The sequence below is a fragment of the Perognathus longimembris genome, chromosome 1 (genome assembly GCF_023159225.1).
Source record: "Perognathus longimembris pacificus isolate PPM17 chromosome 1, ASM2315922v1, whole genome shotgun sequence".
Lineage (NCBI taxonomy): Eukaryota > Metazoa > Chordata > Mammalia > Rodentia > Heteromyidae > Perognathus > Perognathus longimembris.
Window position 1 is genome coordinate 155,036,836 of NC_063161.1, and position 26,050 is coordinate 155,062,885.

General features: G+C 46.2%; 1 long non-coding RNA gene across 1 annotated transcript; it reads right to left on the minus strand.

The window, feature by feature from the left end:
- Nucleotides 1-2,328: 2,328 nt before the first annotated feature.
- LOC125356381 lies at nt 2,329-5,008 on the minus strand. Its single transcript, XR_007211882.1, has 3 exons — nt 4,840-5,008; nt 3,347-3,464; nt 2,329-2,363 (listed from the first exon to the last, which is right to left on the minus strand). It is a non-coding gene; the product is annotated as an uncharacterized LOC125356381 (long non-coding RNA).
- Between the last annotated feature and the right edge of the window lie 21,042 nt (nt 5,009-26,050).

The window sequence follows — 26,050 nt, forward strand, 5'->3', positions numbered from 1 at the left end:
GTTCCTAATTTTAGAGAGAAAGCTTCCAGTCCTTTACCATCAAATATAGTATTGGATGTACCGTTTTCAAAAGTCTCCTTTATCAGATTGAAATTTTTCTCTTCTACTCTTTCAGTCTACTGAGATTATCATGTAGGATTTTCCCTTCATTGTTGCAGCGTAGGTGTAGTTACATGGACTAATTTTTTTTGCATGTCAAACTCACATGCACATGCCTTTGATAAATCTACTTGCACTTGTGTTGTTCTTGTGATGTGGCTAGATGCAAAATGGTAATAGTTTATGAAGGATATTTGCATCTATATTCATAAGGAACATTGATCTGTGTTTTTCTTGTGTTATCTTTTTTTTTTTTGGCCAGTCCTTGGCCTTGGACTCAGAGCCTGAGCACTGTCCCTGGCTTCCTTTTGCTCAAGGCTAGCACTCTGCCACATGAGCCACAGCGCCACTTCTGGCCATTTTCTGTATATGTGGTGCTGGGGAATTGAACCCAGGGCCTCATGTATACGAGGCAAGCTCTCTTGCCACTAGGCCATATCCCCAGCCCCTCTTGTGTTATCTTTGTGTTGTTTGGCATTAGGATAATATTGACCTCATAATAATCAAGGAAATATTTTCTGCTATGTTTTGGAAGAGTTTTCAAGAAGAATTGATGTTATTTAAGTATTTGGGGAAATTCCTCAGGAAAGCCATCTAATTCTAGGATTTTCTGTGTTAGAAGTCATTTGATTACTGATTTAATCTCTACCATTGTCATAGATTTGTTTGGATTTCTATATCTTTATGAGCCATTTTTGGTAGTTGGTTGTTTCTAGGAAGTTGTTCATTTTTATTTCAGCCATCTAATTTGTTGATATTGCTCAGAGTATTCTCTTATAAACATTTCTATTTCTGTAAAGTGAGTACTGATAATCAGTAGTGATGGAAATTTTAATGATTTGTTAATTTTGTTTATATTTTCAAAGAATTAACTTTTGAATTTTTTCTATGGTTTAAACCTGACCTCTAAAATTATTGTTTTCCTCATTGTGCTTACTTTGGGTTAGTTTGTTCTTCTTTTTCTGGTTTTCTCAAAGTGGAAGGTCATTTTGTTGATTTACTTTCTTCTTTTTAGGGCAGGTGTCTATGGCTCTAAATTTCCTTCTGAACATTGCTTTCATTGTGGCTTGTAAGCTTTAATATGTTGTACTTTCTTCCCCTTTTGTCTCACAATATTCTCCAGTTTTCTGAAGAAATTCTTCTCTGACTCATTGGTTATTTAGTAATGTGATATTTAATCTCTATGTTTTTGAGACTTTTTCAAATTTCCTTCATGTTACTGAGTTATGATTTCATTTCATTGACGTTAAAGATACTTTGTGTGATTTCTATCTATTAAATGTATTTGTAGCTTAACATATGGTTTATTCTGGAGAATTTTCCAGATACAGCTAAGAAGAATATGTTAGCTGGGTGCTGGTGGCTCATGCCTATAATCTTAATTACTTTGCATGCTGAGATCTGAGGATCAAGCCTAGGCAGGAATGTCCCCATAAGACTCTTATCTCCAATTAACCATTTAAAAACTGGAAGTGGCGCTGTGGCTCAAAGTGTTAGAGCACAAGCCTTGAGCAAAAGAGCTCAGAGATAGCACCAGGCCCTGAGTTCAAACCCTACAACTGACCAAAAAAAATGTACTCTGCTTATACAGATGTCTGATAAAACTAGTTTATTCATAATGTCATTTAAGTCCTCTCTTTCCTGATTTTCTATCTGAGTGTTTTATTTAATATTGACAATAGGGTATTGAAATTGCCAGCTATTAATGGAAACCTCTATTTCCCCCTTCAATTCTATCTATGTTTACTTCATGTATTCTGGGGATCTGTTGCTAGATATATGTATGTCCATAACTACAATATCTTTCTAATGCATTAATACCTGTGTTGTTTTCTAATGTGATTATTTGTCTCTTATAACAATTTCTGTCTTACAGCTTATTTTTTGTACAATATTTATACAGTTATTTCACCTCTCTCAATTACTTTAACATATAACATTTTTTCCATCCTTTACTTCCAACTTATTTGTGATTTTGGATCTAAAATGAGTCCTTTAAGATTACAAGTCAGGATGCGATAAAGACACTTGCACACCCGTGTTTATTGCTGTACTATTCACCATAGGTAAGTTATAGAAACATTCCAGAGGCACTACAAAGGAGGATGGATCAACAAAACCTCATACATACATACATACACACATACACACATACATACATGTGTGTGCATGCATATATGTGTGTGTACACATATATGTATAATGGAATTTTGTTAATCCATCAGGAAGAATACTATTATGCCATTTGGAGGGAATAGATGGACCTGAAAAAATTTATGTTAAATAAAGTAAGTGAAAACAAAGAGCTCATGCTTTGTATGTGAAAGTTAGAGCTAAATTATAAATACTATGAAAATATATGCAGGACCATAGGCATATATATACAAACAAGTTGATTGATTAAAGTGTGGTACATGCAAGGGAGGATTCCAGTAGTGTAATTCCTTTGAACAACTAACTTACAGTTTAGCAAAATGAATACCAGGAAGCTGAAAGATGTTTTATCAGAGGGGGTGGGGGAAGTTAAGAGAAATGGGGCAGATGAACAGAGAGAGGAAGGGTGGGAAAATACAGTCATAATTATACAATGTGTATATATGAAAATGGAACCAGGTAACTAGAGGGGAGATGGGTGAGGTTGGGAGAGATGGAAGAGAATGATGAAAGGGATGACATTGATAAAGATGCATTGTGTTCTTAAACTGACATGCTGAATTAAAACCCCTTTGTACAACTTCTTAAAGATAATACAAAATACACAAGTTAAAAAAATAAAATGAGTCCCTATACACAGTACATACAACATTGGGTTGTTGTTGTTGTTGTTTTTTTAAAAAAAATCCATCCTGCCAGTCCTCTACCATTAATTTGGTAGTGGAATCTACTTACATTTAATGTAAGTGCTGATAAAGAATGTCTTACTAAGCCAGACGCCAGTGGCTCACACCTGTAATCCTATCTACTCAGGAGTCTGAGATCTGAGGATTACGGTTCAAAGCCAGCCCGGGCAAGAGAGTCCATGAGACTCTTATTTCCAATTAACCACCAGAAAACAAGAAGTGGCACTGTGGCTCAAGTGGTAGAGCTCAGAGAAAGTGCACAGGCTCAGAGTTCAAGCTCCATGACTGACAAAAAAAGAAGAAAGGAAGGAAGGAAGGAAGGAAGGAAGGAAGGAAGGAAGGAAGGAAGGAAGGAAGGAAGGAAGGAAGGAAAGAAGGAAAGAAGGAAGGAAAGAAAAATGTCTTACTTCTGCATTCTTGCTTCACTGTGTCCTTATTTTGTGTAAAACAGATATTTTCTAGTTAACCATTTTCATTCTCTGTCATCTCTTTTACTGTATGTGTTATATTTTCTTAGTGTTTACCCTGAGGATTGCAATTAGCATCTTAATTTATAACATATTGTCTTAGAATTAATACAAACTTCATTTCAATATTATGTAAAACTTTGCTTCTATATGGCTTGGTGTTATTATAATCACACATTATATCTTTCTATAGTGTATGCCAATTAAATAGATTTACAATGATCAGAACAAGTCATTTATAATTATTATTGAACACGTTTGTTTTTTAAATCTCATGAACAACCAGAAAGCTGTAAATCAAACATACAGCAATACTGGGTTTTATATTTACTAATAGTTATGTCCTGCATATCTTGGTAAGGCTCTGTGTTACTTTCCAGAGTCCTAAAAGATTATGATACATCTACTAAGCATGAACTCTCTCTGCTTTGTTTTTTTCTTGTTTGTTTGTTTTTTTACTTATTAAATCTTGCTGTGTTTTGGTTTCTCCTTGATTTCTGAAGCAGAGGTCTGCTGAATACAGAATTATTGAGAGGTTTTTTTTTTTCAGAACTATAAATATTTTTGCTTTCTGACTCCTAAGTTTTTGCTGAGGAACTGACTTAACATCACTGGAGATCTCACTTTCCTCCTGCCCCCTTCAGTTTCTTCTCTTTGCTTTGTTGTTCTTGTTGATTTGTGTTGGGCAGTTTGATTATAATGTGAATCTCTGAGTTTATCCTACTTGAAGTTCAGTGAGCTTCTGGGATGTGTAGGTTATGTTTACTACCAAATCTGGGAAGCATATTACAATTTTTCCCTTCAAATATTCATTCTCACTCTTTCTCTTTCATTTTTTCTGTCTGAAATTTCCAGGAAGCCTATGCTGGGTCTGATGGTGTTCCTTCTAGCTGCCTGTTCAAAACTGCTCTTGGTCTCCTCTAGTGAATTTGCCAATTCTGTTATGGCACTTTTCAACCCCAGAGTGTCTGTCTAGTACTTTTTTACTCCTATCTCCTCATTAGTGTTCTCTGTGTGGAGAGACATTCTTGTCATATTTTCCTCACATTCTCTGGGCATGGTTTCCTTTCTCTCTTGCTCTGTATTTAAAAGAGTGAATCTGCTGCCTTTGCCTAGCAAAGCCCCGTGCCTGAGGTTCTTTGGGACCCCTTCTCATTACTCTTCTCCCAGGAACTCTGCTCCTTTGTATCCTTTGCCTTGCTTCCTGTGCTATAGGTGCTGGCCCTTTTGTCACGTCATCAGCAAGCTACAGTCTCTCCTTCCCAGAGCTTTTGTGCACAATCTATTGTTGGAATGATCATCTTTCATCCCTAAAAATGATGCTTTCTTTCTGTGCCTGGAAACCCCCAAACAGTGCTGGACCCCTGGTGACTGGGGTGTCGCCATTGCACCTTTAAGTGAATAAAACTCACACTGGGCACCTGGACATTCACAGGAAAGAGGAATCAGGGAACAACTCTTTGATACTCCTTTGGTAAGTTGAGGCCCTTAAATTATGTCTGATGGACTGGGGTAGATTGAGGAAAGGGCAGGCGATAGGCATGGTGAGGAGGCCCGAGGAAGGCTTGACCTGGGGGTATGGTCAGGCAGCTTGTGTAAGGCCAAGACTCAGGCCAGGGCTGAGCAGTTAGAGGAGAGAGGGGCTCCGTACCTCATTTATCTTCATGCTCTCTGAGATAAGGGAGAATGAAGGAATAAATGAAAGGACCAAGAGAATATGTAGGGCTTGGGACACATTGGGGTCTTGTAAAAATGGCCAGGGGACTTTCATGAGGCATCATGGGAAGCCAGGGTGATGGGGAGGTGGTAGAAACAGGAAAGGGGAGGCAGGGGCACACAGAGTGCAGAGCTGGCTGGGTGGTGACTTGGTCATTTAACCGAAATAATAGGTCCTAGGACTGGACAGCTGGGCGGCGGCAGGACCATTGGCAAATCCCAGAAACTTGACTTTGTGTGGGGCTGGGAAGTATTGAAGACCTATGGATTTCTAGCAAAAGAGGAAGGGAGAATGAGAGCAAAGGGCTAAAGACATGGGGGAGGAAGCCCAGGAGGGGATGTGGGGAGAGAAGAGGGATGAAGGATGGAGAAAGATGGAGAAGAGAAGACAGAAAGAACAGTTAGCCATGGAATGAGTTGGAAGTGAAAGGCGTCTGGCAACCTTGCATTGCCTATGAAATGATATTAACATTTTATTATTGTAAGGTGAGCTTTTTAAAACGGAATTTTAAATGTTACCCTGCTGTTCGGGAACACAAAAACCTTTAATTTTATGCAAATGAACAGCGAGGAGCTGTGTGCTTAATGTAAACGAACACTTTCTTTGTAGGAGAGGTTGGAAGGGAGAAAAAAAATTCCCCAGGATTCTTTAATTGCTGTCTGAAATTATGTAAATCCCAGCACCAGGCAGAACACAATTACCCGGGGCCCTCCCTGCCAGCGCTGCTAATGCCTAGCAAAATATCGGTAGGTGACATTTAGAGGAGGTAATGCAAATGAGAATTAATTTTTTTCCAAGACAAAGGGCAGCTGAAAGATCACCTCATTCATATACAAGAGTCAGGAAAGCTCATGAATGCTGGGGGTGGTGGTGGATAGGGGGCGTGGGGCAAGGGTCCCCCCTATGGGGTCTGGGTCTCTGGAATTCTGGTTTAGGGAAGCTTTAGGTCACTAACTGTCACACTGCATTTCCAAGTCGTTTTCATAGAAATCAGGTTAACACATGTAAATAGTCATTTGGAAAATGTATGTTCCTACACAATGAAGTGACTGGGTCCTGGGTACATTCACAGATTCGCTTGCTCATGACGGCCCTGCAGATACTGGTGAGAACTTAGGTGGAGAAGGAAGTAGACACGAAGGTCCCCTAATCAAAGTGGCCAAGGCCACTGGGGAGGGTGGGGGGGGGATGGGAGTGTTGCTTCTGTGTACTTCCCCCCTCTCCCTTTCTCCCTCCTTTCTTCTTGGTCTTTTCACTCAAGAAAATACTTTTCATTAAAAGAAATAATTTTATTTTGGTGGTGCTATTAGGGACTGAGTACAACGCTCAGAGCCTTGTGCTGGCTAAACAAGCACTCTACCACTTGAACCATGCCTCTAGACCAGCTAGTTAATTAGAGATGGAGTCTAGAGGACTTTTCTGCCCAGGCTGGTGTTGAACCATGATCCTCCAGGTCTCAGCTTCCTGAGAGCTAGGGCTATAGGTATTCTGGTGCTGGTGCTGGAATGTAGGGCCTGGGCGCTGTCGCTTAATTTTTTCACTCAAGGCTGGTGCTCTGTCACTTCTGGCCATTTGTGGGTTAATTGGAGATGAGTCTTCATGAATTTCTCTGTCTGGGGATGTCAGCCTTTTAAGGATCTGCAATTATAGGTTAGCCACCAGTACCCTACTAATACTTTTGGGTTTTCTAGATGTGTGATTGTATACTCTATAGATGATGATGCGCTCATTTTAATCTTGGTGTATTTCATCGCATCAAGCACAATTGTGCTTCAGAAAAAAAAAAAGTGGTCATGCTTGTTTTGCTCTTTTTAGAGTGAATACTTTTATTGTGTTCCCATCAGGACAGTTCTACATTTCTTTAAATGTAAGTATTCTTTATTATGCTAATGAATATACTCCTACTTCTGTTTTTTAAACAGCTTTTAAAAAATAATAATGTCAAAATTTATGCTGTGTCTTTTCTGTATTCATTGAGATTATCCCTTTCTTTTTAAATTGATCATTCTGTTATAACCAATTGTATAATTGGTTGTCATATATAATCTTCAAGATACGAAGATAAATGGTATTTGGTCATGAGGATGATTTTATAAGTATCATTGTGGGGGAGAGGCTGAACTCAGGGCCTGGTGCTTGCCATGCAGGCACTCTACCACTTAAGCCATGTTCCCAGCCTTTTCTGTTTTCATTCATTTTCAAATAGGCTTTTGCTTTTTGCCTGGGCCAGTTAGGACCACAATCCTCCTATTTCTGTCTTCCACATGGCTGGAACACATGCACCTGCCACTGTACCTAGCTTTCTGCTAGGCTGAGATAGAAATCTCAAAAGCCTTTTGCTTGTCAGGCTTTGAGCCACAATCCTTCTCATCTCAGTCCTGCATAGCTAGGATTACAGCTGTGACTTACTATACCCAGCTTGTTGATTTTAATTTACTTGTTTTTGAAGGATTTTTCAAATTTCAGTTCATACGTTAAGTTTTTGCACCAACTCCAAATAAGGAAATGGGTAAGGTAGGTTGAGTTAGGTTGAATTAGGGGCTCAAAGCTTCAGTGCTCTGCAGTAGACGTAGACATCCACACCTGTGAAGGTTTCACATGGTGCAGATTTTGCATTCCATCCTGCATTCCATCCTTTGGCATTGGGTTGAGTTTTGGGACTTGCTTAGAACAATGGCTTGTTTATGACATAGAATATCGATCATTTTTGGCCCAGTTGACCTCAAAACGTAATAATCCTCCTCCCTCCGCCTACCAAGAAGGTATGATTATAGGTGTGTGTCACCATCCCCAGCCCTGTTCTGATAATATTTCAACCCTTCAAATCCAGTTCATTACCTTTTGATAAATCACAACTTTCATAGTTTATAAGCCATGCTCTAAGACATGTGCCAAAATATACAAAGGCTCCAGCATTGGGTGTGAGTGTCTTTGACATAATAAGCTATGCCAATAAAGCTCTCCAAAGTGATTATGATTTACTTCTACCAGTGGGACATGAGTTCCCATTTCTCCACATTCCCATGAACAGTCAGTCTTGTTAGACATCTAATTTTGTTGTCAATTGGATGGATATTTAGAATGATTTTCACTGTCATTTTATTTATTTTTAAATGTTCTATTTCATGTTGATTAGCATGTATTAATTATACCATACCAGTAGGGTTCAGTGTGATAATCCAACACAGACAGAGCATGAACTGATCAGATCTGGTCTCTTTCTTTTCATCCACCCTTTCCAACTTCTACTATTCACTATTTTATATTCAGATAAGCTGTTTTTAGCTTCCACATATGAGAAAGTAGATGCAATACTTGTCTTTCTGTGTCTAGCTTATTTTGCCTAATATAATGCTCCCCGGTTCCATCTATTATGCTGCAAAAAACAGGATTCCACTCCTCTTCACGACTAAATAATCTCACATTGTGTAAACTAGCTCCATAAAAGGTGCTTAAAAGAGACCTACACTCAGAAGCAACAGAAAGATAACTACCACTGTGAGAACACATGAAAGTGTAAAACCTACTGGGAAAGTAGATACATAAAAGAGAAACAGAAAAGAATACAATAGCAATGCAATAAACTACCAAACCACAAAGATGGATGAAAAACAAAAGAGCAAAATGAACAGAAGAATTGGCAAAATGACAGAGTAGGTCCTTATATAGCTATAATAACTTTAAATGAAAATGGACTAAATTCTCCCATTAAAAGACTGCATGGACTTAAAGCAACAACAAACAACAAAAACAAGACCCAACAATATGCTGCCTATAAGAAACTCGCTTCAGAAGTAAAGACATGCAGACTGGGAAAAGGGAGAGAAAAGATTCTCTATGCAAATGCAATCCAAAAGCAAGCCGGAGGAGCAATTCTTAGACAAAATTGGCTTAAAGACAAAAACTAAAAAGAAATAAAGGACACTGTACCACAATCAAGGGATCACCTCAGCAAGAAGATAAAATAACTGTGATGCAGATGCAACGAATGCTGGAGTACCCATCTTTACTAAACAAACTTTTTTTTTTTTTTTTAGTTTTAAAGGGAGGTAGGACCTAATACAATAATGATGGGAGATTGCAGCACCTCCTTTCACATCCTTATTGTTTTCACTTACATTTTCGATACTAATGAAATTTAGTGTCTTTCCATTGGTTCATTCACCACTTGGGTCTCCTCATTGCTGGATAATTCTCTAGTCATACATGTTACCAATTTCTTATTCAATGGGCTGCTTTTTCTTGTTACTTCATAGGAGTGAATATGAATTCCAAATACTAATTACTTGGCCATGTGCTGTGACAAATAAGCTTCTCCCAGGAAGTGCCCCATTATTTCTTCTCTAGATAAATAGACATTCTTCACCTTAGTAATTCCCATTGCTGTTGTTTCGTCATTTGTGCTTTTTGGTCTTATTAATAGGACTCTCCTATTCTATGTTCACAGTTACTTTCCTAATTTTTCTTCCAAAGTTTCTAATGTCTTGCTGTTCACACTTAACATCCTTAATTTGTTGGTAATGTGCATCTTAGAACCATTTATTGTGCAAGATAAGGACCCATTCCTTTCATGTGGATAACCAACTGTTTGAATCCATTCTTTTCTTGATGACGTGGCTCTGGAGTTACTATCTTGACATTTTTAATCTTTTCCTTTCTCCCCCTTCAGACCTATATTTTTGAAAGGGAGGTATGATAGGATAGCAGCACATATAGAGAGTTTGGGTCCCGCCTTATGTATGGTCTTACCAAACACACATGTAGGATGGTGTCTCTGACCCCTGGCTAATGTGTCAGACAGTCAGCAGCTGAGTCAACAAGGGTCTCCTGCCCGTCCTGACTCAAATTCTGAATAGATCCCCCACACAGGCTGCAATCCTTTGGTGGGAGATTGTCAGGCTTTCTATCTCCCGTGTAACCCCTTTCGCCCTCACGCACGAGCTGCCTGACCTGCAGGTGGTAAGGCTGGAGCGAGGGTTACATGAAAGCCTTGAACCGTGTGCGAACGCAAAGACGCCCTTCCTCCCCTTGACTCACTAAGAACAAAGGCGTGAGACACGTGGGCTACTTCAGGGAAAGCTTCTTGGATTTCCGTTTAATAAAGAGAAGGGCAAATACATTTATAGCAATAATGACGGTGGGAAGGGGAGGGACTTGGAGTGCCTAGCTAGGCACTAGCGATTGGCTAATGAGCTATCCATCCAAGAGCAACACCCTAGGACCTCCTCCAAGGTTAACGTCATGTCCCATAGGGTCCCCCTCCCCCTGGGCTCGGCTGGCACCATTATGATATCACACGTGGCCGAGGTGGAAGGCGGGGCTGGTTTGCTATCTCTTCTGGTAGAACCTGGAAGGGGGTAGGAGTGACTAACAGCCAAGCAGCTCCAGGGTGGGAGAAGAGGCAGGCCTCTCGGGACTGCCCCCTTAAAGGTACAGCCAGACCCCAACAGGAGATTAGGGTCAGTGGTTATTGCTGGGCCTAATTGCTGTAGGTCAGGTTGTGGGCAAAGAGATAGTCTGAGTCATGTACTACCAACACCTTCCCATGTACCATGGCAGCTCTGAAAAGTTTCTGAGGCAGGTCAGTAATGAGGTAGAAATGATGGAAGTGAGGCTAGGAGAGGGGCAAGGGCACAGTTGTGCTTGGAACACAGAGAAGTAGGAAGGGAAAGGACTTGGACCTTGATCTTCCTCCTGTGACCTCCTGTGCAGCTAGGATCACAGGTACACGTAACTACCCGAGCTTGTTTGTTGAAATGGGGTTTCACTTTGGGGTACTTATGGCTCAAGCCTGTAATCCTAGCTACATGGGAAGCCCAACATAGGCAGATCATGTCCAGACACACATCCTGGCAGGAATTGAGATTATTTCAAAAACAACCAGCAAAAAATCTGGACTGGATATATGACTCAGCAGTAAGAGTCCCTGCCTAGCAAGCATGAGAACCTGAGTTCAAACCTCAATACTGCTATGGAAGTCTTGCTATCTTTTTTCTTGGAACAGTTTGAGTGAGGATCCTCCTGACCTCAGCCTGTTAACAGCTGGAATTAACAGGTATAAGTCACCATGCAGTCCCTGTCTTGGCTAGTGCACTTCTAACAAGTTCCCAGGTGGTGCAGTTGCTTCATTTGAGCCACTATATTTTATTAACTATTTTTTGTGTGTATATTAGTACTGGGGCTTGAACTCAGGGCCTCATGCTCTTGCTTGGCTATTTCACTCATGGTTGGCACTCTACCACTTGAGCTATGCTTCTAGTCTGGTATTTTATTGGTAAATTGGAGATGAGAGTCTCATGGGCTTTCTTGCCCAGGCCTGCTTTGAACCACAGTCCTCAGATTTCAGACTTCCAAGTAACTAGGATTACAGGATGAACCTCTGGTGCCTAGCGAGGGCCATCATCTTGGATATCTCTGACCTAAGTCACATATGAGGGCTTGCATCACGGGCCCCAGAGTCCTAATTTGCTCCATCTCTGATGTCTGTGTGACTCTGGACAAGTCATATAACATCTCTATGCCTCAGCTGTCCCATCTGTTCCCATGGTGACCTTCCCTAGACTTTGAGAATTAAGGGAAAGGATGCACTTTAGGGACCTGGCATTTGGGGAGCTCTTTATTTGTACACCCACTGGCTTCCTGAGAATCTTCTGATGACAGCTGGCCCCTGCTTGACTTTGTGTACAGAGAGCCCAGGCAACTTAACCAATGACCCAGGTAAGGGTGGGGGTGGGGGGCAAAGGGCAAATCCTCCAGTGCTCTAACCAGGACACCAGATGTGACCTACACTGTCCTCAGATTTCTCCACTAGAGGGAGCCAGGGATGGCTCAGATACTGAATTTTCTATAGCAACTTGGCTGGGCTACTGGGTGCCCAGACATCTGTCCAGCCTTCTGTCCAGGCTGCTGTGGGACACCTTCCTGTCTGGGCAAGGATGGAAGGTTTTCCCCTTCCTCCAACCTTGATAGCACAACCTCTCCCTGGGGGGTTCCAGCCTGCAGACCACAGATCCCGCACTTCTCTGCCTCCACAATCACATGCCAATTCCCTGTCTTGACACACGTTATTTATCCTCACAGGGGCACACACCTTTTCACACACCCCAACACAAAGTCCTAACACACACCCACAGAAGGGGACACCATTGCACAACCTCACACACCCTCACATTTGCACACCCCTGGTGGCTCCGTTCCTCCGGAGTGCCCTGAGGACGGAGCTGCCCTCCATGAGATCTTGCTGTGTCCTAGTCTCACCAGCGTATCCACTCCTTGGCCACCATCCTTGTTTCTGCTGGCTGAGGAGAGGCTGGGGACACCCCCTCCTCCTAGATGACCCCCCCCCCACACCTCCCAGCCCAGCTTGTCTTCCTCCTGGCCTCCTGGCCATGAGGCCCAGTGCTTGGAGTGTCTCTCTGGGGTGAGAGGGGGTGCGGCTGCTGACTCCCCCATCCTTACTTCCCGCCCTCCCATCCATCTCCCCACCCCCCCCCCCCACCCCATCCGTCCTCATCTCCTCCGCTCAGTGCGGGTGCAAGAGCGCCGCAGTCTACCCTCATTAATATTTATGACAGGGAGAGGAAGTTGCATAAATCTTTCCTGATACTTAATTAAACCAAACTTCTTTTGATTTCCCCTCTTTCTGCCTCACAGAGTGTGGCCTACCTACTAGAGGCCCGTCCTCTCCCAGGGGACGGACGGATGAGCCCGACAGAACCCGCACATCCGGGTGAATCGCACATCCGGGTCCCTGCAGCCACCAGGCCGAACCTGCACATCCGGGTTCCTCCAGCCATCTGAACAAATGCCACACATCCTGGTCCTAGACGTCCGGGCAGAACCCACACATCCTGGTCTCTCTAGCCATCGGGAGAAAACCCATACGTCCGTATCCCTCCACCATCGGAACAAAACCCGAACATCTGGGTCCCTCTAGCTGTCAGGGCAGAATCGCACATCCGGGCCCCTCCAGGCACTAGGGAGAACCCGCGCATCCGGGTCCCTCCACAGCCACCAGGCAGAACCCGCGCATCCGGGTCCCTCCACAGACACCAGGCAGAACCCGCGCATCCGGGTCCCTCCACAGCCACCAGGCAGAACCCGCGCATCCGGGTCCCTGGGGCCATCCGCAGACCCGGGAGCCCTAGGTGCCCTTGGCAGACTGGCTGCGGGCTCCCCGCGAGCGCTAGGATCCCCAGCATGGCCCAAGGACGTGCAGGACAAGGCACGGGAAGCAGCCGGGGCTGTGGGGACCCGGTCCTCCCGCCCGAGGACCCCCGCGGCCGGCGGCGGGCTGCAGGCGGGCCCCCCGCTCTCGAGCCGGTTAGCGCGGCTGACACGCCGCGCCTCTGATAGGGGATCATACACAGGAAGCGGCTTGACCCCCGCGGGCCCCTCTTAGCGTGGGATTGACACCGAGCATTGACTTTGCTTCAGGCTTATCCACAAATCTCAGCCCGCTTTATTAAAGAGCCGCGTGTGGTGTGGAGCGTGCCAGGGAGACGACTTTATTTATAGATCTTGATCGGCAGAGAGGCGCCCACGCGGCGACGGCCCGGCCCGCGCCTCCACCTCGGGTGGGAGCCTGACTGGCAGGTGCGGCTCCTCCGTCCCCCCGCCCAGGCGGGCCGCTCCCGGGAAGCGCGGCCCCACGCGCGGACAGACGGACTCGCCGCACACCCTGGCGGGACCTTGGGACAGGTACATCATTCACATTCGCCTCCCAGCACGTGTCCCACACGATTGTGGATGCAGCCATGTCCCCTCAGAATCACATGTCGAAGACGCGATGGGACTGTGTACAGACTACACAGGCATAGGGTTTGGGGGGCGGGGGAGAGGGTAGAGTTTAACGAGGTCATAAGGGTGGGGCCCTCATCATGTAAGACTAGTGTCCTTCTAAGAAGAGGACAAGCACCAGAGTGAGCCCTTTCCCTTCTCTCACTTTTCTTTTTCCCTCACTTTTCCTTTCCCCTCCCTCCCTTCTTTCTTTGTTTCTTTCTCTTCCCTTCCTCCTCTCCCTTCTTGCCCCAGGCTTCCCATTTCCTCTCTTTCTCTCTTCCTCTTTTCCTTTCCCTGTCTTTCCCTCTCCCTCTCTCCATCTTCTCTGGGTCTGCAGACAGAGAAAAGATTCCCAAGTGGGGACCTGATGAGATGACAGCTGTCTGCAAGGCCCCGACTACATAGCAAGCCTGCAGGTGCCTTGATCATGCATGGATCTTCAACCTCCAGCACTGTCAGGGGTGGGCTGTGCATGGAAAGGAAGGAAGGAGGGAGGGAGGGAGAGAGGGAAGACAAAAGAAGGAAGGGTGGGAAGGAGGGAGGGCAAGATAGAGGCAGACAGATGTAAGAACACAATAACATAAACCGGCGGTAGATGCGCACAGGCCCCCACATCCTGTAATCCCAGGACAACATGTACAGAGCTCTATAACAAGTAACAACAATAATAAAAATAATGTCTATAAAGCTGGCTTGACCTAAATAAAGAGCTGGAATTTATTGAGTGCTTACCATAAACCAGGCTTCTCAGAAGTCATCTTATTTTTACCTGCACAATTCAGAAAAGCACCATACTCTACAGAGGGGATAAAGACAGACCTTAGGTACTGTGCTCAGATAGACAGAGCTGGAAAAGTGAGGATGGGTGAGCAGAGTCTCTTGCTGAGCCAAGCTCCACCCACACACCCCCAACCATGTGAGAGGGCATGCTCAGGTGAACCCTCCATCCTGGCTGGCTCCTCAAGTGAGCCCCGATGTCTCTCTCCTCCCCATAGTCCCTGCAGTCTCCTTGGTCTGGTTACATCTGACTACCTAAGTGGGAAACTGGACCATCAACTCTGCTAGGAAGATATGTGCAAAGAGCCGGTCAGCCATGCAACTATCAGGGCCAGCTAATGGGAGATGTCTTCTGAGCTCCTCCTCATTAATTTCAGGCCACCATGGGCCCTTGTCATGGACTGAGTCTAGACATGAGCAGGTGACCTGTCTCAGGGCTGGCAGACAAGTTTCCTCTGGCAGGGTCAAGGTCAGCCTGGAGATGTGTTGGCTCCAGAGGCTTCTCTGAGAAGATGAGGGCTGGGAAGGGATGCATGGCTTCTTGCCAGGTGTGTGTGCTCAAGGAGGGAGGGCCGTTAGCTGAAATTCCTCCAGCCTCTTGTGCTGAGCTTTGAGCACGAGACCACATGAATCACTGCAGGTCACTAAGTTCTCTGGGGAATGGGAGGATTCCTAGGCCTGAGAGATGTCCCCAGGTGATGGAGGGGACCAGGATGGAGGGCAGGAGGGGACAGGAGATGGTGGGCCATCTGCCAGCAGAGCTGGGAGAGTGACCTGGAAAGCCACATGGCTTTGGGGAGCCTCCTTTGAACCCTGGATGTGATGATGGAGGCACTTGTTGGTAAAGCTATGGAGGATGACCATGGAGAGGCCCAGGGGACCATAAATTCTTCCTTCTCCCTCCCAGCAGAGAGAAGGCATGAGGACTCCAACATCTTACTGCATGGCCCTGAGCACCACCCCCAAACTCAACCAGGCAGGTAAGCAAGGATAGGGCCAGGCTGGGAGAGTGTTGGGTTGAATCGGAGCCAAGCTATGAGTGACAGGGTCCTATACCCACCCCATAGCCACAGGGCTTCGGGCAAAAATGGAATTTGCAGTGCGGCCTAGAAGGTGTGATAAAAATAAACCATGGGCACTGGTGCCCACAGTGATTGTCCCTGAGTTTGGAGCTCTGTTTGAAGTGTGAAAATGCCTGAAAGTTGGACAAGGTGATGGTTGGACAACATTGTGAATTTACTACATGCTGCTGTGGGGTGTGTGTGTGTGTGTGTGTGTGTGTGTGTGTGTGTGTGTGTGTGTGTACATCTATTCTTGTGGGAACACTGGTACTAGGGCTTGAATTCCAGACCTCTGAGTTCTTGATTGGCAGATTTGTCTGCCCAAGCTGGCTTCGAACCTCAATCCTCAGTTCTCAGCTTCCTGAGTTGCTAGAATCACAGGCATAAGCCATCAGCACCTAACAAAATGTTCACTTTTAAATGACTAACTGCATTATGTAAGTTTCACCTCAACTTAAGAAAAGGAAATTGAGCAAGAGGTCATGGTCGTACCTGTCCTGAGACCCAGCTCTGACATCTGTTAGTTGAATGGCCCAAATTTCACTGTCTCCATCCACAAAATGGGCTGATGTTAGTCACTACCTAACAGATGGTTGTGGCTAGAATAAGGGTATGGACCTGAAAGCATTCAAAACATAATGGGACTGACATCCACTTGTACAATGAGCCCAGAGATGGACACTCCCTGGATGTTCCAAGTCAGACATGAAAAGCAAAAGCAGGTTTCTACCATGTTTAGGACCAGGGGGAATGGGAGGGGAGGGGTGGGAGGGGGAAGAGAGAGCACCAGGATGGCGGTGTGTGCTTTTATCCAGCCACATTCAGCTAGTCAGCATCAGTGAAGGAACTGGATTTAATTTGGATCATGGTTTTGCCAAATGTCTGGCAGATGTGGAGGGCTGGGGGTGGAGGGGGAGAGTGAGGAAGAATTTGGGAAAGGCAGCAATTCGATAACATGGCAGTTGTTCAAGGGACCTAGGAGCTCCCACTCTCTTGGAAGCCTGTCTGGCTGTCTTGTGAAGAGACAGGACTGGCCAGCTGCAAGGCAGAAGCCAGCTGTTCTCAACCAAGGGCATCCCAGAGCAGACCAAGGGCCTGGTGACGCCAGGCACGCGAGAGAGCTCAGCTCAGACCAGCGCAGCTGCTCACCCAACCTGCAGCCCACCTGGAAATTCACAAATCAAATCAATCCTGATCATCGTAAACTATACTGATCCTTTGTGGATGAGAAGCAAATATTCATGAACTTGTGGCTTTTCAACAACACAACACCTGCTTGGTGCTGGTAGCTCATACCTATAATCCTAGCTACTCAGGAGGCTGAGATCTGAGGATTTGGGTTTAAAGCCAGCCTGGCCAGAAAAGTCTATGAGACTCTTATTTTCAATTAACCAGCAAAAAGCCTGAACTGGCTTAAGTGGTAAAGCATCAGCCTTGAGCATAAAAAGCCAAGCAAGGGCTCAAGCCCTGAGTTCAAGCCCAAGTACACATACACACACCACCCATTTTTGAGCTCATGGCGCTGAAAGTTAGAAATGTGAGTGGATTTGGGTTCTCTGCTTTGAGACTAGACAGCCAGCACTTATCTCCATGGCTGGGTCACATTGTTGTTGAATTCAGATTTCCTTTCTTATGCATATTGGACCTGGCTGCTCCTAGCTTTGTTGTTGTTGTTCACTTGGGGTTTTTAAGTCACTGTCACCATTCCAAACCAATGGCCAGCCCTTTCCAATACTCTGTCACATGGCTGAAGATATTCTGCTGCTGATTGCCTGTTCTGCGGTCCTCCTCCACGAACATCCCTTCCCCTCCTTGGGGTGAGTCCAGTTTCCTGAAGCCCAAGCCTTCCTCTGGCCTCCATCCTCTGTTTTATAGAATTGATCTTTCAATGACTCCTTGACAATGGTGAACGAAAGGAGAACTTTTTTGAGTATGTTTTTCCTCTCCGTTGCAACCAGCTACTATTTTGCTTGCGGTACAGAAGCTCAGGTTAACAGTCCTGTGCCTTAGGAACTCTGATGGCATTTGCTCCAATGTGTCCTGGTTTTCATGGTTACTGTTGGGAACTTTGGTGGCATTCTTTGCATCTGGTCTGTTTCTTTCTCTCTCTGAAAGACCTCAGGGTTGACTCGAGGGCTAGTGCTCTGCAGTTTCATAGCCCCTATGGTGGTTATTTGGGAAATAGAGTCATAGACTTTTCTGCCTGGGCTGATCCTCTTGGATCCAACCTCAGGACCTTTGCACATGCAGTACCATGTTTTCTTAATGACTCGTTCCCTTTCTTCCTATAAGTCTTGATCCATCCATAACCTTCTTGCAAGATCTTCTCTGGCCACATGCTAAGTATTACACCATGGAATACTTCCTCTCCCTTCCCCTCCTTCTTTTTCTCCAGTGCTGTCATCACTACTATCTGTTATATTTTTTATTTACTCCTAGTCTATCCATCCCCCTGGATGTCAGCTCCAGGAAAGCAGGACTGTAGAACATAGCAGACACTCAATGATGGTTGAATGAATAACCAAACAAATCCCCTGCTTAAACCCTACAGCTCAACCCCATCTTCTTGGATAAGCTGATGTCCCTAGATCTGACATCTTTCTGGGGTGCAGTGCTGTGCTTTGGGGTAGATCTTGGTTGACATCCCCTCTGCTGGCCCATGATGCTCAAGGATTTCAACTGCTGAGCCCTGGTTTTCCCGCTTCATTGTATTGGGGGACTGTTGTCTGTGTGCGTGTGCCTGTGTATACATCCTCTAATTGGCTGTATGAGACTCTGCTGTGATGATAGATTATAACATATTACACTAATTCCCAAGTCTAGAATATTAGGGTTGTTTCTAATTTTTTTTGCTATGATAATATAGTAGGATTCCTATTATTATAACATATCTTCTCTCTCTGTGATTATTTAAATTCAGAAGAGTAGCTTTTCAGAGGCCAAAAGGCATGCATATTTTTAAGCCTTCTGATACATATTGCTAAATTGCCCTTCAAAAAAAAAAAGATTCCAATTTACACCTCTAGCAGCATTTGGGAGAGACTTTCTATAGGAACATACCAGTAGTGGCTATTATCATTATTTTAAATCTTTAACAATGTGATAGGTGAAAATGTATGCTTTGCTGTTAGTATAATTTGTATTTTCCTTAATTTCTAGTGAAGTCAAGCATCTTTTTATATTTATTAGCCTTTTATATTTCTTCATCTGTTCATGACATATTGTAAAAGAAACAAAAAGCAGGTTCCAGAAACATTATGTATAATATGATCCTAAGTTTGTTAAAAAGTAAGACTGGCAGCAAATAATACAGATGTGAACAGTGGCTATGTCTGAGCAACAGGATCTTGAATGGATTTCCTTTTCTCTTTTCCAAACTTATCTTCCAAGTTATTTACAATGAACATACATTATTTCTGTAGCCCCAAACAATATGATTTTAAGAGTAACAATCAGAATAAAGATACTAAAATAGCCCAAAGTTTTTTGAGGTAGTGAATAGCTTACAAAGAAAACAAACAAACCAACAAACCAGAAAAAGGAGGTCATAAAAATACAAAGTCCAACCAGACCCCCAAGGCTATGGGAGCTGGGCTTCCTGGCCTCTTCTGCTTGCAGAAAGGGCCAGGGTGGCCACGGGGGCGGGGCCGCAGACCTGGTATGTGGCTGAGCGTACCCAGCACTTGCAGGCAGCAGTGGATAATTACATCGCCTTTTAACGCATGCAAATTGTATCAATATTATTTATATATTCAAAGCCACGGATGAATAATATATGCATTTATGCAGAGGTAATTGCCTTAGCCAGGTTCTTCCTGGGACTTTTATTGTCTCCTCAGATACTGAATATTCAAACTCCCCTCTCCTGACCAGAGCTGGGGGCACCACTCAGCCTCCTCCAGAGAAGGGGTGTGCGTGTGGGGAAGCCCCCATGGCTGCCAGGGTGCTGGGCCTGAAACTTCAGCTGGTGTGTGTGACACACGTGGGGATGAGGAGCCTGGGTTTGAGGCCAGGGCTTGGTTCTGATTCTCACAGCCAGACTCCATGACATTAGGCCTCGTTGTTAGGTGAAAACTTGCCATCCCTGCCTGAGTCTCAGGTAAACTGGGTCCACATGGCCCATGCGCCATCTTTGTCTTGTTGAGAGCCTGATTTCCAAACCTCTTAGCTTATCTGCACCTTAAAAATCCATACAACCGTTTATATAAAATATCACCACATCAGGTGATTAAGTTGGGTAATTCTTAGAACTAAATATGTTTGTTTTATTGTAAAGGTGATGTACAGAGGGGTTACAGTGTCATAAGTCCTGTAATGGGTACATTTCTTTTTGGACAGTGTCACCCCTTCCCTTGCTCTCTCTGTTTTTCCCTCTATCTGCACCTTTTGACGGAGAGCTGTATCCAGACTCCATCCAGTATGGCTGTCACCATGGGAGACAACTCCAAGGCTCTGTTGGGACACTGAGGACACCCCCTGTCCTATCCAGCTTGTCCATCTGGTTCAGTGCCTGGCTGACCCCCTGCAAAGTACAGGGACCAAGAAGGTGTCCTCTAGATCCCCTCTTGGAGGGTGAGGGACAAAGGAAGATGGCAGTGGGTAAAGGGAACAGGGCCGGAAGCAGACATCACCTGTCTCTGTGCCCCATGCCTCCTTGGGGACATGGGCTCAGGGACAAGGTCCCCCATGTTGCCTTTCCCAGATTTCCCCTCCCCATGCCATAAGCCCATGAGGGCATCACAGGGGAAGAATTTCAGGAAGTTGGTGGAAAGGGCAAGTTGAGAGCTTTGGTGAAAAATCAGACTTTCTCCAGGGGACATTCTGAAAGATGGGGAGCAAAGGTTTGAATGATGGGATGTCATAGTGGGAGGAAGGAGACCTCAGGCTCCTGCTGAAATGGAACAGGGCTTGGCTCCCTGGTGGGAGCTGTACCCTGTGAACCCAGAGTCAGTCCCCTGCCCCTCACCCAAGATGGTGGGGGGACGGGTAGGCAGGAAAATGGATGCGAGGATACCATTTGGGGGAGGGCAGTGGGAGGGAGCTGTGACCCTTGACCTCTGTCTTGTCCACTTCCTGTGAGTGGATTGTGGGTGTGATGATGTGGGGGCAGGGGGAGAGGCCTGGCAACAGGAGCTCTGGGAAGAAGCACGGGGTGGGGAACCCCACATCCTGTCTGGTCCCTCCCTTGCCAGGCCTGGGCTCTGCCATCCCACCGGGACAGCCCTTCCCGGCCTCTCCGGCCACGCATTCTCCAGTCCTGTGAAGGGCTCACCGTCTACGCACCAGTGCTTGGCGTGGTCGTCTCCTTCTCCAGGATGCTCTCCCCGTCATGGCCACTCTGCCTTTTCTCCTGAAATAGGTGCATGCTGGGGATCTCAGATGCCTCTCCCAGCTCCAGCCACTCTGCGGCAATCATAGAACGCCACAGGCTGGGCAATGTATAGACAACAGCATTGGATTGTCTCGTGGTCCTGTAGGCTAGGAGCCCAAGATCCCAGCGCCTTCTGTGCTGCCTCAACAGCAACAGAGAGCACATGGAAGACAGAGGGAGTACGGGGCCAGCCTCATCCATGTGATCATGGGAAACCAGATCCTCAGCAGCTGCATTATTCCATCCACGAGGCAGAACCCGCAGGCCTGCTCCCTCTTAAAGCCTGCTTCCGTGGTGCTTCCATCTCCCTGAGACTCTCCAGGGGGATGAGCAAGGCTCGGCGAGTGCCACACACCTATGCACACCTGCACCGCACACTGCCGACTCCTCCTCACACCCCAACTGAGTGGTGGCTCCACTCCAGTCACAGCCGGAAGTCACTCTCCACGTGCCCCTTTCTTTACTCACCCCACATCCAATCCATAAGGAAAATTGTCAGCGACACCCGCCACGCGGGTAGCCAGGGCAGCCTCCAGCCAGGCCTGCTGACCGGTCACTGAACCTCCTTCCAGTCACGTGTCCATGCAGAGGCCCTGGGGCCTTTCACAACATGCAGAGAGGGCCTTCCCCACACCTAGCTTCCACCTCACTGGCCATGGCCCCTGATGCCCTCCCCCTCCCCACCTACCCCTCTGCCCTGGCTCCCAAGTCTCTCCAGCCCTCTCCCTGCTTACATGGTCCAGCCACTCTGGCTGTCACTGCTTGGGGGCCTGGCCCGTAGCCCTGCCTGGGGTTGTGGGTGGCAGCTGTGGTCATCCAGTCATTTCAAAATTCATTTGAGGTGGTGTGGAAACCCACCTGCCAACCCCACGTGAGGAGAGGCCCGACACGGGCAGCTGCACCGTGAGCTTGGGCTGCCCCTGGGTCTCTCCGTCTGCTCTGTGAGAGCCAGGGCTCCGCCAGCCCAGGAACCACCGGGGAGGCTGCAGGTGGAGAAGAGGTTTTCATTACAGGGAGCAGCAGGGGCCAGGTCCCGGCTGGGAGGGACATAGTGGTTTGGGGGAGGACATAATGGCTGGGGGGAGGGCATAGTGTCTGGGGGGGACGTAATGGCTGAGGGTATCAGGGGTCATCCCACTGGACAGGATGTACTTTTTCATACTCATCATAAACAATTACAAACATATCAAAGTAGAATGAATAGATAACGAGTCTCCTGTACCCATCACCCAATTTCAATGATTGTCATCTCCTGTCCAATTTTGTCCTATTTTTCTGTGTTACCATTCTCTTTCCCTCATTATTTTTAAAGCAAATCCTAAACATTCCAGCTGGAAATCTCTTAGTGACTCGGGGTTGTTTATAGCTACCCGTTCCCCTCCATATTCCCCTCCATAACAGGGTAGGCCTTGAGCTGAGGCAGGCTGGGCCCTCTCATCAAGGCCTCTGGGCTGGGTTTGGGGTTCTGTGCCCCTGGGCACCGAAGCCTTCACCCTCTGGGCTCCTGGGGTTTGAGCAGAGAACTGCAGCCTGGGTGGAAGGCTGAGCTTTCCAGGAAGGTTGTTGGCAGAAGGGTAATTGAGGGTAGCTTCTGGAAGATTTTCCAGAACAGGAGCTTGGCTGAACTGGCAGAGGGGGACTTAGGGGTGAGGGGGACAGGGAGGGGGACAGATGGCCTCCTGAGGCCCTTCCCAGAGTGACTTATGGAGAACTTAAGTCCCCGTAGGTTTAGTAGTCCTCATTGGCACATTGATTCTAAAATGACATGGAAAAGTAAAGGACCCCCAATAACCAAATCCATCTCAGAGGAGATAAAACGAGGGGGAGTTGCTCTGACTTTAAAACTTACTTAAACAGGCAGAGACCTAAACAGTGAGGCCTAACCTGAGGGGGGTCCAGAAACAGAACCCATCGGCTTGTGCTTTTGTACTTGTTTACTTGCAGGAATTTGGGCACAAACACAGGGCCTCATGCTCTCACTTGGCATTTTGTTTTTCGCTCAAGGTTGACATTCTACCACTTGAGCCACAAGTCCACTCCTGGCATTTTTCTGGTTAATTGGAGATATAAGAGTCTTACAATTTTCCTGCCCCAGCTGGCTTTGAACTGTGATCCTCTGATCTCAGCTTTCTGAGTAGTTTGGATTATGGGCCTGGGCCACGAAAGCTCTGCCATTGACTTGTTTTGAAGACAAGACAGTAGGCTGCTCAATGTCTTTTCCACTAGTTGTGCCAGAAGCCCTGGATAAAAGCATTAGGGAAACAAAAACCGAAACCCCTGCCTCACACCACACACCAAGATTACAATAGATCACCAAAGCTTTAGCTATCAAACACTTACAATAAACCATGGTGAAATAAGTTGATGACCTTCAAGTAGTCAAAGAGAAAATAGGCTTTCTCAAAGTTAAAAAGGTCAAAGTTTGTATCAAAGTTGAAAAAGTTAAACACACAGACAGCATTTTAGAGAAAACATTCACAATACACTTACCTAGCAGAGGGTCTGCATTCTTCACATATAAATAGGTCATATGACTAAAAAACAAAAAGACAAACAAGTGCAAAAAATAGACAAATATAAAAAAAGAAAAAATAGAAGTGAGCAATAATCTCATGAAAGGTAAATGACTGGCATTATTCATAAGGGAAGTAAAAACTGAAATCACAATGAGACATCACTACGCTCAATAAAATGCTAAAAATAAGAAGACTGAGGATATCAAGGGTTGGCATAAAGTTCTGCCTTTGCTTGCCAGAGAACAAACATAATCTTCCGTAGGCATGAAAGTTACTTTAAAAGACAAACAGCTTCAGGGGTGCCACTTACCAGTAAGGCTATGTGTGCGAGGCGCAGAGTTGAATCCTCAGTATCACAAATGCAAAGGAAAACAGAAAACAAATGTACTTCTTAGTGAGTTCACTTCTAAGCACTTACCCAAGGGAAATAAAAGCAAAAGGCTCAGTGTACAGGCCCTCGCTGAAGCCATTACCATTTCTGACAAGCAGACATGAAAAGTCTCTCAATGGTCATCAGCTAGTGAATAGGTCAAAAAAAAAAAAAAAAACCCAAAAACTATAGTTTAGTCAAACAGTGGAATATTATTTAGCAAGAAAAAATGAGTAGACTAGTTAGCACGGTGACATACGCCTGTAATCCCAGCATCCCTTAGGCAGAGGCAGGCGGATCTTGAATTCAAGCAACGTAAGCAATTTATGGAGACCCTATCTCAAAAAAGACAACAAACAAAACCCTACTAATAATTTTTTTGAAAGTGTATATGCTGTACAGTTTCATTGGGGAGCACACAGACCTATTGTAAAGCAAAAGGAGCCAGAGCCCCGGCTGTCTTGAGAGGGTGGGGGGGGGATTTTATGGGGGTACGGGGAGTATTCAGAGTTAGGATTAAGGTAGGAATTTACTCTGACCGCTGGTGCCAGGTTTGCTCACTTCCGCTCTGATCTCTTGGCCAAAAAAAAAGCACAAACCAAGAAAAACTGAGAAACTTTCAGATGATCCACGCTCACTGTCGATTGTAGAAAGGTCCCAGAGACACAGAGAAAGCAAAGGAAACGCTTAAGGCCACACAGCAAGTTGGAGCCCTCCCAGTGGGTCCCTGAGCTGGTCCCATCTCCAGCTTCCTTGTCCTCTAAGACCCTCGGGAAGGAGAAGGGGAGAAGATGGACAGAGATGGTGATGGACTGGGGTGGGGGGGGGAAGGACCCCCACCCAGGCCTGGCAGGCCCCATAGCAGGCAGTGCAGGTGTAGGGACAAGAGGCAGTGGGGAGTGGGAGGATGAGCCGTGTGCGTGGGGGGGGTGTGGGGGGGAGAGTCGACCCAGCAGAGCCTCCAAGGACCCGCTCGCCCCTAAATCATGCGGCCCCATGAATAATAAATAAGGATCGCTAGCATCCTTAATAGTAGTCGCATGTCTTATTAAACTAATATTTCACAAACTTTTATTTTCCCTGTGGTTGGAGGTCGTGAACAAAGCCTACAAACCCCACGGTGGGGACTGGGGGACTGGAGGACCCCCAGAGGCGGTTCACGTCCCCCGCCCCTCGCCAGCCTACCAGGCATGGAGGGGGGCTGCCATCTGGATGGTGACCAGGGCTCCTCAGAGCCACACTCCATGCAGAGGACAGAGTTGAGCCCCTCTCTCTGTCTCTGTCACACACACACACACACACACACACACACACACACACACGTCCCTGTCCCCTGGAACCTGTTCCTCAGGGCATAAGAACAGAGTGAGACCCCTCACCTCGATGTGGACACCGAGGCGCAGGGCTGAGCATCTGGAGCAGGTGCAGCTCCGTCCTGTGCAGCTGTGAGGCTTCCTGTGGGAGGCCAAGCCTGGGAGAAGGAAGAGTGGGAATGCCCACCCGTCTCTGCCGCAGCCTAGATCTTGATCCAGTCATGTCCCTGCAGAATGCTTGTCTCAGGGGGCAAGGGAGTGGCTGCCTGAGGCTCACGCCTGTGATCCTAGCTACCCAGGAGGCTGAGATCTGAGGATCGTGGTTCAAAGCCAGCCTGGGGCAAGAAAGTCTGTGAAGCTCTTTCTTCCTATTAATCACCAAAAAGTTGGGAGTGGAGGTGTGATTCAAGTGGTAGAACATCCTCCTTGAGCAAAAAACCTAGACAGCATCCAGGCCCTGAGTCAAGCCCCAGTACTGGTGTGCATGCATGCAGACACACACACACACACACACACACACACACACACACACACACACACACACACACACACACAGCTTTTCTCCCCAGCAAAATGTGTTTTCTCTAAAGGCCTGAGCCAAACCCCAGCCTGTCTCTGGTGTGGAAGGAGAGCCAGTCTCTCTGGCGGGTTCTTAAGCAGTCCACTTGAGACAAAGGCAGGCATGGCTGCCCAGTCCACTCTCTGCACGCATGGCTCCCTGCTAGCCACAGCCTCTGG